Here is a 7402-nt window from a genome sequence, read left to right as displayed (position 1 = left end):
TCTTTAATTCCAGTCACATGTAAACTGTTCCTTATGATTCTTGTCCCATATAATTCTTATGCTCTCTTTTAATATTTTATTATGCTAACAAAGTAGAAATATCTTCAATATCACTGATTCTATTTTCCATAAATTCAATTCTATTCTCTCCTTCTGACTACTTATCTTTTTCAGAAGCTTCAGTATTAATCTTCTGGATTCCCATCTGCTCTCTTTGCATGGTTTCTAATTTTCTATTTATTTTCAATTTTATTTTCTTAGTGATTTAATGAATTCTTATAGATTTTGGTCTGTTTTCCCTTGATTGCATGATCTCTTTCCTTGAAGTTGAAAGGTCTTAAAGAGGGCTATTTGAACTCTTTATCAGATAGTTCCATTTCTTCCTCTGAAAGGTTTCCTGGCTATGTGTACATTTTGGAAATTTGCTTGTTCCATCCTATCTTGTTTCTTTTCTTCTGTGAACTGAGGTTATCTCTTGTCTACAAAACACTGGTGTTATTCATTTTATAATTTATATTGCTTTATTACACTCAAAAATTTTTGTTTTATGTTTCTTCTATATATTCAGGTAAGCAAGGTGGGATGCTACTCTGGTCACTACTTTAAGTATCCTCAGGTGCTCGCTATCTGTCTTCTGATGGGTATGGTACTGGTTGGGAGTATATCTAGGCTCTATTTAATTTTTTTAGAGCATAAAGGTTGTGCTGAGTGAATGTGAGCTGCCATTTGTCCTTTATTAGGTTGTGTAGTAGTGGGTAGTGACACTTGCCAGGTGGGCTTGATGTCGTGTGTAACAGGTGTGACTAAGTTCTGGTTTCTGCTAGGTGGGGCAAAAAAAAGAAAAAAATATTTAAAAGAAAGTGTGGTAATCACCTAATCTGGTGTTAATTTAAGAATTAAGAGTGTAGGGGTGGAGCTTACACTGTCAATCTCGAGATAGCCAATGAGACTTTGTGTGGGAATGGCCTTCTCCTGAGAATTCTGGGAAATCTGGTACTTTGTCATTGGAAGACACCTTTTTCTCTCTGCTGGGAGGCATTGCAGAAGACAAGCCACATGGATGAAACCAGGCTTCTGACGCCGGAGAAGCCACAGAGAAACCCCTGACAGCAATGAGATGCTCACAATGCCACTGGACCCAAAGACTTTCTACCCACTGGTTTGTGATTTTCCTGCATTTGGCTTCATTGCATGTCTTTCATGAGTCTGAAGAGGACTTTACAGATTGATATCAGACATATGGGCTAATATCAGATTTATGGTTTTGGGCTACACTGCATTGGAATGTTTTCTTAGTGTACAATTGGTCTTGTATATAAATCTCTTTCTTATACACAGATGTGTGTCCATGAATTTCTTTCTCTAGCCTACCCAGACTGACACAGAAATGTTGACTAAAGGGTAGGGGAGAAGAAAGCAGACAGCAGGAGGCATGAGCTTTTGCCACCAACTCTGGAGGCTGTGGCAGCATGTGTCACCAACTGTGGAGGTGATGGGTTACGGCACTCAATACACAGGAGTGTGCTTCATCAGCAACGAAGCAGAGCGAGATGCTTAAGAACACCCATTGCTGACCTTAGAGACATTGGATGCACATAGTTTGTTACACAGGAACACACCCCAGGCCACTGCGGAAGATGAGCCCAGGGCAGCCATGAGGATGGACAGAAGCGGCTACCACCAGGCTCACGTCAGGGGTGTGCATGGTGGCCACAGTTCTGTTTACCAGGAGTGCATGAGGGAATCAGAGCAAAGATTTCACCTCTCTGCTCACCTGCCATTGCCACAGGGCCTGATGCAGTCCTGGGCAAGCAGAGCCCAATCCCAACACTGCTTACAATGACTCCTCAAACTGACTGTAATGTGCTTGTCCAGGTGTCAATAACTTCTCTGTATCTCTCCTTGGTTGCTGCTTTCATTCAGTTTCTTTGTCTAATCCCGATTTCCAGGAAAATGGACAGAAAAAGTAATACAAGCCAGGCAATGGTCTCAGCTACAGAGGATTTTTCAACCCCATAGTTGCCACCGTCTCCATCCTTCTCAATATAGAATGTCTGAATCAGCCTTCTTTGGGCAAAGAGGGATGGAAAAAGATGAGGAGCCTGCTTTCCATTTCTTTTATTTGATTTCCTTCTTTGCTCAATGGTCTGATAAATACCTTTCTCTTATTGATGCTGCTTTTTTAAAGCCAGGATGTTTAAAATTTCCATTTTAGTCAATAGTTATGGTATTTTGAGAACAATTAACATAAGTTGATTAAAATTCTTCCACCTGGTTTAAAAGTCAGGTGCAATGGTCAATAGATCAATTCTTAGCAATGTCAGGCAGTGGGTAAATTTTGGTTTTATTACTCTTTCAAACCTAATTTCCCCTTCCCCTCTCCTCTCACCTCCAGGGAGCCCATCTCCTTGTTCTATCCAGAGTGGCCTTCCCTGTGCTCTTCTCAGAGGGATTGCCTCCAAATTGCACACTGGTCACATCCAGTGATCCAGTTCCCCCAGGGCCTAGGTTTTAGCTACTGCCCCAGGGGATAATCCCCTGACACTAGAATGTTCCATAACTTCTTGTAAAAATGCTTCAAATGACTGGGTATGGAGTCAGTTTTCTAATAAGAAAATAGAAGATGCTTATGAGAAACAAAATGGCCACAACAAAGTAGGAGCATTATCTGTTATTGTTTAAAGAGAAAGAAAGAAAACAATTAGACACCTAGCTGCCTCTTTCACTCTTACTTTGGTTTTAATCTTTATGAAAATGCGCTTCAACATTCTTCCTACAATGGTTAAGGCTGTACATCAACTTGATCAGGCCGTTCCTCTGGGTGATTTGACAGTTATAATGTCATCATCCCCCATGAGGAGATCTGATATAATTCCACCATTCATAGGGATATCTGCAGATGCTCTGCCCAAACTCCGTTTCTTCCTGCTGCATCTTTGCACTACATCTGGATAATCATCTAACCTCTGGTTCTTTCAACTTGAACCACTGGCTTCCCATAGTATTGAAAAAATCCAGGAATCCTCATCAGCCTGCCATGTTACTTGATGAGTTGGATACATCAGTTCTTGCAGTTATGTGAGACAGGGACACTTCTGCCCTTACATCAGACCTATACTCTTGAAACTTGTCATCCTCTGCAACTGTGAGAGACATTTCCTTGAATCAATCTGTGTATTTGTGGGGGTGTTATGTATAAAGGGCTTCAAAAAGTTAGCGGAAAATGGAAATAAAAGATAATATTTTCCCATGAACCTTTTAAAAACCCCTAGACCCTGATGTTCAAGTCTAGCAGTTTGAAACACCAGCTCATATATAGGACTAAGATGAGGCTTTCTACTCCCATAAAGAGTAGAAACTAAAAGGGGCAGTTCTACATTGTCCTATAGGATTGTGAGGATTTGGACTCGACTTGATGGTAATGAGATTGATTTTTTATACATATATTAGCTTCATTAATTTTGCTTCTCTTAAAACCCAGTGACATGCTTGGTCCTGAGAATGGTCCTAAAGAATTAAAATCAAAATAATACATTAGCACTAAAAATTGGTTTCCAAGTCTCTTTTAAAAACAATGAAACTTTATTTCCATTAGTAAAGAGGACATTGCTAGACATGACACAATGTGGCAATATTAATATGCAAAATGTCACAATCAATTATACAAGTCTTGATGGAAAGGGAAGCTATGAGCAATCATGTGTTTTGGCCATGTGTTTGATATTTTTCTGAAATTTTTAAGGATGAAAATGATAACTGGTGCTTTGTCCTTATATTTCTTATCCTAATAAAATTGGGTTGGTGGAAATATAGGTGATGTGGTCTAAATTAAAACTAGAATTTCATCTTGAGAGGCAGGATTACAACACCAGTTTCACTTTTGTTTATATACTTTTAAGATGTATTGTTTTAAGGCACTAGAATGATGTTATAATTGTCTTCATTTGGAGTTATGTATTGTGTGATACACACACATATATCCAGATGCCAGGTGAATACTAGTGTGATGTGATGTGATGGTCAAGGTTGTATGTGAACTTGTATGTGCCAAGATTCTCAGAAGGCTGGCAATGAAGAAGTAGTCATTCCTTACGATGATATTTGATATAATGAAATCATCCTCATCATGAAATCAGCCATCTATAAGCAAATATCATCTTCAAAGTACTCTCCATTACACTTAGTACATTTGTCAAATCTGCGATTCCATTCTTGGGAACATTTTTCAAACTCATCTGTTTGGATGGTTGATAGCACCTCCATAATTTTCTTCTTCATCTACTCTATGCCGTCAAATCACCGTCCTTTCATGTTCCTCTTCATTTGTGGAAACAAAAAGTAGTCACATATAGCAAGGTCAGGTGAGTAAGGCTCATGGGGCAAAAGAGGCATGCTGTTTTTGGCCAAACACTGGTACACTGAGATGGCTGCGTGAATAGGTGCGTTGTCATGGTGGCAAAACCAGTCCCCCATCTGCCACAAATCAGGCCTTTTTTATCACACACTATTATGCTATCTTTTCAGAAAGTCTAAATAGAAAGATTGATTAACAATCTGACCTGATGGAATGAACTCCGAATGCACTATCCCCTCACATCAAAAAAGCAAATGAGCATCTTTTTTGAGGGGCATGTACCCCCTTATATAAACATCTTTGATTTTTGGTCTTGAGAGATCCAAGCCTAAGATGCTGCCTTGATTTATTGCTCAAATATATTCTTCTGAATATAATTAATATGAAAAATGTCATGATATTTGCATTTTATAATCTCTGTAATTAAATGGTCACCAAACATTTTTATTGCTCATGTATTTTCTTTCATGATTTCATTTTACTCACTCCCAAGGTAGCTTAGAAGATCAAACCCACTACCATTAAGCTGATTCTGATTCATTCCAACCCTCTTCAAGGTTTCTAAGAGTGTTAATCTTTACAGGATCAGATAGCTCTTCTTTTTCCTAGAAACCAATGCTTACTAGACAGCATGCCAGAGTTTATGATAATATAATATGTATAAAATGTATCTTTCTCTGATGTATATTTTATTGAGAAATGTCAAAGCAAAAAATGCATAAGTATGTATTGATGGTCAAAGTATAATTCTTAAAGGAACACCTAACCAGCAGTCAATCTTGTCATTTGAACCCTTTCACTGACTGGCAATGCTAAAACAAATCTAGCTAGTAAACAATGCTATGGGAAATCCAGGTTTAAGTTCAACAAATGTATCTGTATGCACATGTTAAACTATAGGCTGAAACATACATTATAAGCTTCATTTGAGACGTAATAGACCATTCAGAAGTTGTTAATTCAGGTCCTTTGAGAAGCAGAGATCAAAATGAGATCAGAGCTTCGCTGATAAAAAATGCTATTAATAAAAGAGGCGAGCGGCATACAGAGGCTTCATTTTAGCAACTGTGGTAAGAGAAAAACAATGTTTTGGCAAGGAGAGTCTCTGACTATTACATGAGTTGAAGAGAGTCAATGTAAAGTTTGAGGTGAAATTAGCTTATCAGAGGAATTCCTTGCCATGAAAGCATATGCTGACCTTTATTATCCTTAAATTGTTCAGTGTTTTGCTGGAAGCAAACTACAAAGATTGCTACAATGCTGTGAACATGTGAGGTTCCAGTCCGTCAACGCTGCACCCTGCAGGTATTTCACTTATTGGAGAGTAATCAACACTTCCCATGGCAGCTAGAGCTCACCACACTCCCACGCAGACACACTCTTCCCACGGTCCCCTGGGCCTGTCTTCCTGGAAGGAAATCTAGGGTAAGTTAGAAAGTTTGCTACAGAATCAGAGAAACCTTCATTAAATAAAAATCATCAAAATGTGAAGCAATCCTCCCTCTGGGTTTAAGCACCTCTGAGGGGGATGCTTTGGTCTTTCTAAGACCTTCCCAAGGAATGCTGTTCCCTTCGACTCACACCGCAGCAAAGGGGGGTTGTGACATCGTGGAGCAACTCAAGCCCTGTTGATTTTCATTGTTTTGGAGTGGTGTAGCAGCAACAACAAAACTCCGAAGGGAAAAGATGAGGACACGATGCATGGGGGTAAGTTTCCCAAAGCAATTCCCTGAGGATAGTCCTGGTTGCCTAGACAAATGTACAGAGAGAGCGTTATGATGGGAGGGTGATTTTCTTTCCCCCCACCAATGAAGACTTCAATCTTCCGAGCACTTCTCCCTAGTAAGCAAACGTGATCATTTTGTGCCATTCATAAAATTGATCAACATTACCCTTTGAAAAACTATCGAAAAACAGTTATTTTACACCATAACCTACCACCACACTGTCTTGAATTTAACTGGCTCAATCAATTCCTTTGGAGTGCACATTTTGATTGGAGCATTTACTTCTTTTCGGAGGCTTATTAATGCAACTAAGAAAAATGTATGACTGAGTGAACTTGTCCTCAACCATCACTGATCGCAGTGACTAGTTTAAAATTGTTGTGTTTGGAATAAACTCATGAACATAAGAACTGGAACACTAGTAGCAATACATTTTACTTCCCTTTGTATAAAAGAAAAGTTTAGTAGGAAGAACCATACAGTCTAATTCTAAAGTTGGTCTAGAGTACGCATAATAATATCCATCCTCCCCATCTCCTACTATCCATTTTAAATGGTCTTTATCTTCAACTCTTACTTAAATGGAGATTATTGGTTTGTTTAATGGTATGACTCAAATTTTCATTCCTGAATAAATAGTTTGCTGTAATACTCATCTCCGGTCATTTTGAGGATGTATACATTCAGTTATAATAGGCCAAGCTAGGTAGGTAGACTCAAGAGCCACACATGTGGATAGTTAGGTTTCACTTATTTTCATTCCTGATTGCACGATATAAAGGAAGCCATATCCCCTCTTGCTTACCATGGTCGTTTAACCTTGATTTGATCTTGACTTTTCTTGCCTGCTGATTCCTGAACCAAAGCATATTTGAATAACACTGGTTGTAGTTATGTCTATTGTCAGAGGACACCAGAAGATTTCCAACCACAATCTTCCTGTGTCTCCTGACCATGGACACCCTTTCTTTAGGGACTCCAGGACTTCCAACTCTGGTGAGTTCTGAGATGCATTGACAAATAATATTACTTTTTCTAAGGATGATATCATTGATAAGTATGGCCAGAATTCCTTTTGCCTTTTTTTTATAAACATTTGATTTCTCTTATGAGATACAACAAATAAGGAGATAAAAAAGCTAAAGGCTTTTCATGCTTCTAGAATGTTGTCTCCTGGTGGTGTAGTGGTTACCTGTGGTACTGCTAACTGCAAAGTCAGCCATTGGAAACCACCAGCTGCTCTGTGGGAGAAAGATGAGGCTTTCTACTCCTGTGAAGAGTTGCAATCTCAGTAACCCTCAGGGACAATTCGACACAGTCC

The sequence above is a fragment of the Tenrec ecaudatus genome, chromosome 6, assembly GCF_050624435.1.
Source record: "Tenrec ecaudatus isolate mTenEca1 chromosome 6, mTenEca1.hap1, whole genome shotgun sequence".
Taxonomy (NCBI): Eukaryota; Metazoa; Chordata; class Mammalia; order Afrosoricida; family Tenrecidae; genus Tenrec; species Tenrec ecaudatus.
This window is presented reverse-complemented; position numbering follows the sequence as displayed.